At 43.1% G+C, this 10,000-nt stretch overlaps 1 protein-coding gene and 1 long non-coding RNA gene across 2 annotated transcripts in view; one reads left to right on the top strand and one right to left on the bottom strand.

Annotated features, from left to right (window-relative positions):
* Window positions 1-10,000, bottom strand: part of LOC135090883 (uncharacterized) — a 133,754-nt gene that overhangs the window by 39,686 nt on the left and 84,068 nt on the right. The window lies entirely within an intron of this gene.
* The window catches only part of LOC135090882 (uncharacterized), a 104,478-nt gene that overhangs the window by 10,793 nt on the left and 83,685 nt on the right, over window positions 1-10,000 (top strand). The gene's annotated exons all lie outside the window — the stretch shown is intronic.

Consider the following 10,000-nt stretch of genomic DNA (forward strand, 5'->3'; position numbering starts at 1 on the left):
TCCGTCAGGCCCTGGAACGTGACGAGGGGCGCAGGACTTTTGTCAGAGAGAATCACAACTTTGAAAACGACTGTCTGGCGGCAGGTCACTCGGGTCTTCGTGAAGAATGGCGAAGAAAACGAGGTGCGCGACTCAAAAATGAATGAGGAAGTTGCGAGGAATAGAAATGGATATATAATGACTATGAATCAAGAGAGAGAGAGAGAGAGAGAGAGAGAGAGAGAGAGAGAGAGAGGAGAGAGAGAGAGAGGAGAGGAGAGAGAGAGAGAGAGAGAGAGAGAGATTGACGGGTGAACCAACTCAAACAAGCTAGAATTTCAAGAAGAGTGATTGGTTTAAAACAGAAAAGGAACATCATATATTATCAGAAGTAACGAAAGATTAAACGTTAATATACTACATAAAGTATATTTTCCCTCAATTTATTTCATCTTCTTTTTGTACGTGTAAAGGCTAAACAAGTGCACAGAAAAATGGAAAAAGCACCTCCCTTCATTACTACCTCAATAAAAGAGCTTCGAACTCAATGGCAGTGTATGTCGAGGCGTAGATGCTGCTCTCCCTGCAACACACAGTTCAAGTCGCAGGAGAGGGAAGAAACAGAAACAGGCAGAGTGCTACAGTTTACCAGTGGCACGGTACGTTATCCAAAAATCAAATCATACTTAATCCACACGCTTTCATGACGCATTACACCGGAGCACGAAGCATCAGCACCAGAACAGGGTCCAGTAATCTCAGCAGCAAGTGGCCTAAAGAGGACGCGAGTGACACAGCCGGCAGTAACACGTTAAGGAGGAGACGACAGCGCTGACTCTCACCAAACTGATTGGGAAGACTCACTGGAGCGGAAAATGCTATCGCCGCCCCACCGCGAGAGTTCCCGCGTCCCACCTGAGGCAGTGGGGCTCCATGCTTCCCGCGACGCTGTAAAGATAGACTTGAGGTGGATGGACCCAAACGTCGGACAGGTAAAAGGTACACTCCTGCCCTCACCTGTGCCGCGGAGAGTATCCACGATGTGTTTTGGGATCATAAAACGATATCGCACCTTTTTCATGCGGTGTTTCTTTAATGCTGTTTTTTTATACGTGTCAGAGGAAAAACTGATTCTTAAACATAGCAAAAAAGGTTACTGTAAACAAAATAAATAAAAGCTATAAACACGTCATTACAGATTACGAAGAAAAAACACAACAAACCCACATGTTTTCACGTGTAAAAAAAAAAATCGAATTATGAATGAAAACTTGAAAAATAATAGTTTACGTTGAAACAATTTACGAGAGAAAATATACAATTCTAAAGTAAAGACTTATAACTGTTCGTACCTGGACTAATGCAAGCCAAATAAAAACAACATCATTTTATAAGGATGGATGGTTTTCTTTCCTTTGCTCTGAACAATGAAAACAGACAGACTAAATTGTTAAAGGAAAAAAATGTCAAACACGTGTGCAAACTTCAAACCTTTTTTCTCCTACATTGAGAAATTTAAACCAACGTAAACTGCGCGTCATTAAAAAAGACAGGCTGGTTCTCTTTCCTTTATTCTCACCAATGAAAATAGACAAGTAGAATTCCTAATGGAGAAAAACGAACAAACGTATGCATGGGTGTTTTCCATCCTCTCTTTCTCCTCTTTACCAACATACACACAGGCCGCCTTGACACATATTCCTCCCACCATCTCAATTTTTCTTGCCCCCCACTGTCCCTCTCATACCAATTGTTTTTCTTTTCCTGTGTCAGTTTTTTCATTAAATATTACTCTCTCTCTCTCTCTCTCTCTCTCTCTCTCTCTCTCCTCTCTCTCTCTCTCTCTCTCCTCTCTCTCTCTCTCTCTCTCTCTCTCTCTAAGTATATTTAATCACTTTACATGCCTCACTGTTCTTCATTAACCCTCACCCTCGTCACTTTTCAGTCTTGCTTCACTCTCCTCCCTTCACTCTTCATTACTACACACTAACAGAGCAATTAACGCTCATCACAATGCAAGTATCCCCTTCGATCTCATCCTTAAATCTTCTGATATATTATCCCGCGAGACTTACTTCCTGGATGAGATATTATTTCAAGTGACTTTTTACACTCCCAGATGAAGTAATTATGTCTTCATCTTGCAATAAAGTAACTTGATCTCTGTTTACTATCAATCCTTGCCAGCCTTTAATGTCAACTCTGGGGCGCGTGAAGGTCAATGGATAAATTAACACAGCGTTCCGGATGTCAGTGTTTGTTTCTGGCTTGCTGAACTGAAATGCGATATTCAATACTGCTGATAAAACGATTCTTCCTATCAACTATGCATGTGGTAAGAGCTGGACTGACTAAACATCGCACTATGATCCTAAATTAGTCTCATTTCTCCCTCTTATTTGTCTGCATCTTTGTACGTAGCCGTAAATTGAATTGGTAATACTACATGGCACCTATGTTATAATATATTCGTTCATACATTATGCAAAGGACAAAACGTGCGTGTTGTGTTGCCGCTCCAGTCCCTCAGTAAAATAGAAAGGGACACGTTGGCAAGTGTAATAATAGCGACAGGAGTGGAAGGATTACAAGTAAGAGATTCATTAAAGCATTTTTCAAGACTCGAGAGAGAGAGAGAGAGAGAGAGAGAGAGAGAGAGAGAGGAGAGAGAGAGAGAGAGAGAGAGAGAGAGAGAGAGAGAGAGAGAGAGAGAGAGAGAGAGAATGCTACCAATTGCGTACATTTTTCTCTGTTATTTACAATTGCAATGAACATTCTTTTAGTTTCTCTTTTTTTTTCTTTTTACGTTATTCGATTAAATTACGTTATATATTTGCTATCCTATTCACACCTATTATGAAAGCTACCTTATTTTCTTTGTTTTTCTCATTTCCCTCATGAATTACGCCTCTCTCTGTTCTGTCTTAATCACAGCGCGGATGAAATAGCATTATCTTGCGTCCTTTGATCTCGTTCAGGCCTCTCGTTAAACTTTTCTTGTTCACTCCCACACGAGAGAGAACATTTCTATAAATAACAAACAGATCGCGCAAAGATCCCCAGGTGTGTGTTTGTGTGTGTGTGTGTGTGTGTGTGTGTGTGTGTGTGTGTGTGTGTGTGTGTGTGTGTGTGTGTGTGTGTGTGTGTGTGTGTGTGTGTGTGTGTGTGTGTGTGTTTGGCGAGGGGAGTAATAATAAATGGCAATATACATGTGAAATAGTAATCCATAAACGTCATGATTAAAGAAAAAAATAAAAGAATACAAAGAATTAATTAAAAGTCCAATAAAATAACACAAAAGGTCCCGCTCAGAGGACAGCACGAGGCCAAAGGTAATGTCCATTCAGCGTCACGTTTACCGCGCTCTGTACACGACCCCCCATAACATTACTACTTTGTTTTCCCCTCCCATGTCACTAATAAAAGCAGGCACAGGCGGACTAGCCGGATAAGACACTACTAAAAACTGGCTTATTAAAACAATGCCTTACAAAAACACTAGCATATTACAACACCATCTAATTAAAACGATATCATTAAAGAATCGGAATATTATAACATTAGATTATTAAAACTAGCTAACTAAAAAGATAATGTACACAGGGATACTCTCTCTCTCTCTCTCTCCTCTCTCTCTCTCTCTCTCTCTCTCTCTCTCTCTCTCTTCTCTCTTTCTCTCTTCTCTCTCTCTCTCTCTCTCTCTCTCTCTCTCTCTCTCTCTCTCTCTAACACATTTACTATAACATTTCACCTTCACAAACTTTATTACATCACTTTTCAGCGCATAAAAAAACAACACATACGATATGATACTCGTATAACACACACACACACACACACACACACACACACACACACACACACACACACACACACACACACACACACACACAAACACACACACACACACACACACACACACACTCTCTCTCTCATAACAGAGGAGCTTATATATTTATCTGGCAATGGAGTTTTTTACGGCATCATTCGGTATTCTTTTGGTCCATTGTTTAGAGAGTGAAGTGGAGGACGTGGCGCGGGTGCTTGTTGATAATCACTGGCAATGTTATATATTTGCTCTACCAATACTGTGTTGATCCGCGCCAAGTGTTCTGTTGTGAGGGGGAAAGGGAAAGGGAGCCAGCTAATACTGCACAGGTGGAACGCAGGTGTTGTATTGCTACACGTGGCCTGCAGCGGTGCTACAGCGATGCTACACGGGTGTGAAATAGGTGATGCGAGTACACAGACGCTGGGCAAGTTTTATACCGGTACTAGAGGTGCTACACAGGTGCTACACAGGTACAACATGATGATGAAGAGGAGGAGGATGATGAGGAAGGTGGTGGTGGTGATGATGATGATGATGATGATGATGATGATGATGATGATGATGATGATGATGATGGTGGTGATTTAATTTAAGTTCTATATTCATTAAAGCAGCGAGGCCTCAGCAAGTTTTATTTTCCACGTACTGGCATGTGGGCTGCTTCAGGGATTAGCAAGTACAGTGAACTAAAGGGCATGGAACGATGCGTCATATTATTCAGGTTTCATATCTGATGACTGAGAGAGGCGTTTATCAGACTTATTGTTCATTGATCTAGTACTCGAGCGTGGGACAGTCTTTCCCTTGAGATTGTGCATATTCAAACGCAGGAGTGAAGGGCAACTCTCGCACATCCGATAACTTTGCAGTCCTACGTTCAACAGAGCAGCGAGGCACACGTCACTCATTGTTTGTTAAAGTAATGATGCTTTAGCGACGGTCTTTCACCAGAGAGAGATTATGAATACTTTTAAGCAGCCGAGTAATGGGAACGCATCGTAAATTCTACTATTCTTAAAGCTTTGTGTTCAGTGAAGCAAAGAGGCGCCGATCACTGCTAGCTGGTGGACTCGTAATATCTGAGTGACGGTATTTTATGAGAGGGGATTTTGAAGTCAACTTAAGGTCACGTATCTTTTTATTCTAGCAACCTTTGTTCTATATTCAAGAGAGCAAATGGGCATCAACCGCTCTTATTGCTAGTTGATAGGTTTATGATATTTTAACCCTTTGATTGGCACATGGTACACCTTTCCCCCTTTGTTCTACAGCCACATCCAATCTCTGAACTGGGAAGAAATTGCAGAATGTATTTTTTTTTATAACAAAATTTCTTGTAGATGCTTATAAAGACTTCACGCATTATTTCTGGTGCCGCTAATTGTTTCCTATAACACAGAAATGGTTAACGAGTCTTCAACAAGAGGGGGAGCCTGAATATCTATGCAGCAGAGTAAAGGGAATAGATCGAAAAACTGCAGTAACCTTTAACTTCCATACTCAATAAAACACCGAGACATCAATCAGTCAATCACTACGGATAATTCAGCGACGGATATTCGCTGGCAAATTTTCAGTATTCCACCAAATCAATCATCCAGCAAGGGGATAAGACGATGCATTTCACTATAGCCATACTGACGAGTCTTTGTGCGGATATCTTGCTAATCTGCGAAAACACGGCTCAGCGCTCTCTGGCGGAAACGTGCGAGCGAGGTCAAGATTATCAAAGGACGAGGGGATCACAGGGGGAAGAGAAAGGGTGCAGGTAAAAATAGAGCAGCGCAATGGTCGCAACCCCGCTACGGATGAGTATACTGGGAAGGGAAGCCTGGGAAAACCCGATACTGTCGAAGCATTAATAAGAGGATACGAGGAAACGCTTATAAAAACACAGATAAAAAAAACAGTATGGAAATGAACACAGGAAAAGTCGCACGCAGAAAAAAAAAAAAAACAGGAAGAATGAGGAGAGACAACCGGGGAAACATTAAAACTGGAGAAAAATACACTAATAGAAGAATAATACTTGCCAAAAACACACAGAAAATTCACGTAATTCCAGTAATAAACTCATAAAAAGTCACATACGCAGAACAACAAACAAATACTCACTAAGCACATGCTGCATCTACACACACAAACACAGCACCGGAAAAAGAAAAAAAAAAAAGAAAACAAATACAAAAAATACGAGTATGATAAGGCTTATGACGAAGAATATTATCAACATCAGTGGCGGAAGTAACTTTGGTGGTGGTGGCAACGGCGGCGGCGGCGGCTAGGTGGTGGTGGTGGTGGCTGCGGTGCGCCAGTCAGTCACCGCGGCGGCATAAGGGTCAGGTTGGAGTGACCCGGATCAAGGGAAATATATCTGGACATCACAAGCGATCAAAAACACGCGAGCGACATTAAAAACAAAATATACACGCGTTGCCGAGAGAGAGAGAGAGAGAGAGAGAGAGAGAGAGAGGAGAGAGAGAGAGAGAGAGAGAGAGAGAGAGAGAGAGAGAGAGAGAGAGAGAGAGAGAGAGCGAGAGAGAGAGAGAGAGAGAGAGAGAGTCAGGATAAACTCGATATGGCGGCGCTATGACTGGCTGGTGGTGATAATTCTACCTGACTCATTAGTAAGCTTTTATATTATGAGCCATGGACACACACACACACACACACACACACACACACACACACACACACACACATGCTTGTTCTTTCATTTTTGTCTTTTTTTTTTCTGTTTTTGTTGTGTGATATTGGTAATACTGGTACTATTATTACTACTACTGCTACTACAACCACCACCACCACCACCACCATTACTACTACTACAACTACTATCACTGTATATAAACTCCATACGAAATAGCAGTAACTTAGCTTTGTCCACATCAAATCAACATACACACACACACACACACACACACACACACACACACACACACACACACACACACACACACAAATAGCACAGTTCAGGCAGGTAAAGGATCGAGGGTCATGCAGGTGTCTAAGAAAGGAGCCGCGGGTCATTCTTCCACGGACATTACGCGCAGAAGACGATAAATTTGTAAGCATCACTTTATAGGGAAGTGGGAAGGCGAGGCAAGGCGGGGGAGGCATAAAGATGATAAGCGGGACGCACTCAAGTGAAGTCACGCTCACCACATAAATAGCCAGTGTCTACGAGCTCAGAGGCCCCGCTATATTACACTCCTGGTCTCCTTACATTCCACACCAAGACTAAGACCCGCCTTTCCAGTCCCCGGTGGTCTATTGTACTCCGAAGCACTGTAGCAATTCATACCAAGGCTCTTACTTGGTGTTGAACTCTTCTAGACTCCGCTATATTACACTCGTGGTCTCTTTACTTTCCACACCAAGACCAAGATGTGATCCTTCCTTTCTAAGAGTCCCCAGTGCTCTGTTGTATTCTAAGGCACTCTGGTTATTCATCTAGTGTAATCTAGAGTAATATAGTGAGGCCTTCCAAGCCTAACTATATTACACTCGTGGTCTTACAATCCACACCAAGACCAAGAGGCGATCCTTCCTTTCCAACAGTCCCCGGTGCTCTGCTGTATTAAGGCACTCTGGTTTTTTTCACCCCCAAGACTCTTAGTTGTTGTTGAATCTTTCCAGGTCTAACTATTTAACACTTCTGGTCTTCTTACGTTCCACAACAAGACCAAGATCAAGTCCTGCCTTTCCCAGAATCCCCGGTGGTCGTTTTTGTTACAAGGGACTCTGGCAATTCATCCAAACACTTCATCCTTACTCTTCCCTACCCTCCTTACCTCCTCAGTTCCCTATTGCTACTACCATTTCCAGAATCACGGTTCAGTTCCATTCCACAGCAGTCTAGCACTTCACGTAATGCTCTGTATCCTCTTAGCGGCATAGATTCCTTCCTGATTTTGCTCCCTCTGTCCTCCTTTCCCCAAGAGTTCTTCCTGTTCCTGTCTTTGCACTTTATTCTTTTTCCTCACTACAAAGCAGTTTAACACTACTGAAAACTCTCATCTGCTGTACATTCCTTTCTTTATTCCCTTTGCACCACGCATGACTTATTGATTCCGTCTTCTCTGTGTTTGTCCTTTTTACCCTGAACCCCTTTTGATCTTGTCTTTCGAGTTTCTTGGCGTTCCTTATTTAAGTACATTTTAACACCATCTTAGAATTATGAAATTATATAGGAACCTTCCTTTAGCTTCCTCACTACAAAGATTCCCTCCTACATTCCCTGGCCCTCCAGTTTCCTGCTACTCCTCTTTCCTACATAACCTGACGATTCACCTACAAGTCGCTCGCCGATCTGGTTGCCTCCCGTATCCCTCCTCATCAGCGGGGATGTCTTCCTAGACTCAGACTTTTCCTCTCCAAGCGTCGCGTATCCCAGGACTGACACTTCACCTTACCTCGTATATGAACAATTATGTATCTTTCTCATTCTACAGACTTCTCCTCGATAATGAGTCTAGTGTCTTTCCTTCATACCAGCACAATGACACTAAATTTCTGGTCTAGAGTGCCTTCTTTATCCACCTTAAGCCTTAGATCCCTTACAGAGTCTATCCTTTAAGCCTGCTGTTGTTTCTCATTTGAATTCTCTCTTCCACTTCACAAAGTTGGTTTAGGCTCCCTTATTTATCCTCTTCACGCTATCAGCCTCCTCTCAACCAGTCTCCAGTGGCGTGCTTATGCAACACATTTTGAAACTCCATCATAAATGTTCCGTCACTCTGGGATCACTTCTTTCTCCACCTTAAGCCTCAGACGCCGTGATATTTTCCTTCTCCTGGCGTTTCTCATCCCAGCATTTCATTCAAGGGTCCTCAGGTGTTTTATGATACATTTTCCTTATTCCCCTCACGCCCTACATTCCCTCTCGAGCAGTCTGTAGTCCCCTGCTCTTCCTCATTCCAGCACTGCCCGCCACTTCATTCTAGAGTCTATTCCTTTGCGGGGCTCTCTCATTACTCCTTCACCGAACACCGACAAGGGAGAGGGGTGAGTGTACGGCTTCTGTGAGGGGTGAGGACACTACAGTAAAGGGAGAAAGGGAAGAGAGAGAGAGGGAGACAAGAGGGAAAGGTATGAGGAGAGGCATAGATTTTCCCTCACGTGTCTGAGGCTCTCATGCTCTTCAGGTCCCGGCGGGTCAAGAGTGCTCCTGTTGGTACGGGAGGCGGGAGGAAATTTATTCATATATTCCATTACAGCGCATCCACTTAGCTTACTCGTACTGTGGAGAGAGAGAGAGAGAGAGAGAGAGAGAGAGAGAGAGAGAGAGAGAGAGAGAGAGAGAGAGAGAGAGAGAGAGAGAGAGAGAGAGAGAGAGAGAGAGAGAGAGAGAGAGAGAGAGAGAGAGAGAGAGAGAGAGAGAGAGAGAGTGTGTTTATCTAGTTTCAGTATACAGTGTCTGCACTATATCGTGTGGTTCTGTCTCCGTATCTGTATTTACCCAGGATTGTGTAGCGTATATGTATGTATGAGAGAGAGAGAGAGAGAGAGAGAGAGAGAGAGAGAGAGAGAGAGAGAGAGAGAGAGAGAGAGAGTGAGAGTGAGAGTGAGTGAGTGAGTGAGTGAGTGTGTGTGTGTGTGTGTGTGTGTGTGTGTAAGAGCCGTCCAAACGTTCCTCTGCCAAGTCCTCGGTGTCTTGTACTTAGTGTTAATCTCATGAAATAAAGAAGACCAAAGCGTGACTGCCTTGTGTGGAGCGTGAGGTGGAACTAAGCGCTACTTGGCCCAGTCTCGCGCGGCTTTGCAAGAAAATGTGTGGCAGGAGGAAACGCAAGGAAGGTTCAGGGCGCGTCTTAAACACCATAAGGTCGAGGAGGTGCCTGTGATAAGGTTTAAACGCCGTGACGAGATGGGATGAGGCGGCGCGGGGGTCGTGTAGGTGGAATTAATTACGTAAAGGTGCAATGTCACACTTAACGAGATTGTGTTAAGCTAAGCACCAAATTTGTGGACACGAGGTTAACACTGATAATGGGCGCGTGATATTAGAGGGAAATGCACTTATACTACGCTGAAATATTACTGATAACAAACTGACCTTGAACATGAAGCTGGATGTCAGGGGGTAGAAATAAACTTATTCTACGCTAAAATATTAATGTAACAAAAAAACCGACCTTGAATTTGAAGCTTGTGTTGAAAGTCATGAATTAGAGACGAGTGGAAGCC

The sequence above is a fragment of the Scylla paramamosain genome, chromosome 36, assembly GCF_035594125.1.
Source record: "Scylla paramamosain isolate STU-SP2022 chromosome 36, ASM3559412v1, whole genome shotgun sequence".
Classification (NCBI taxonomy): domain Eukaryota; kingdom Metazoa; phylum Arthropoda; class Malacostraca; order Decapoda; family Portunidae; genus Scylla; species Scylla paramamosain.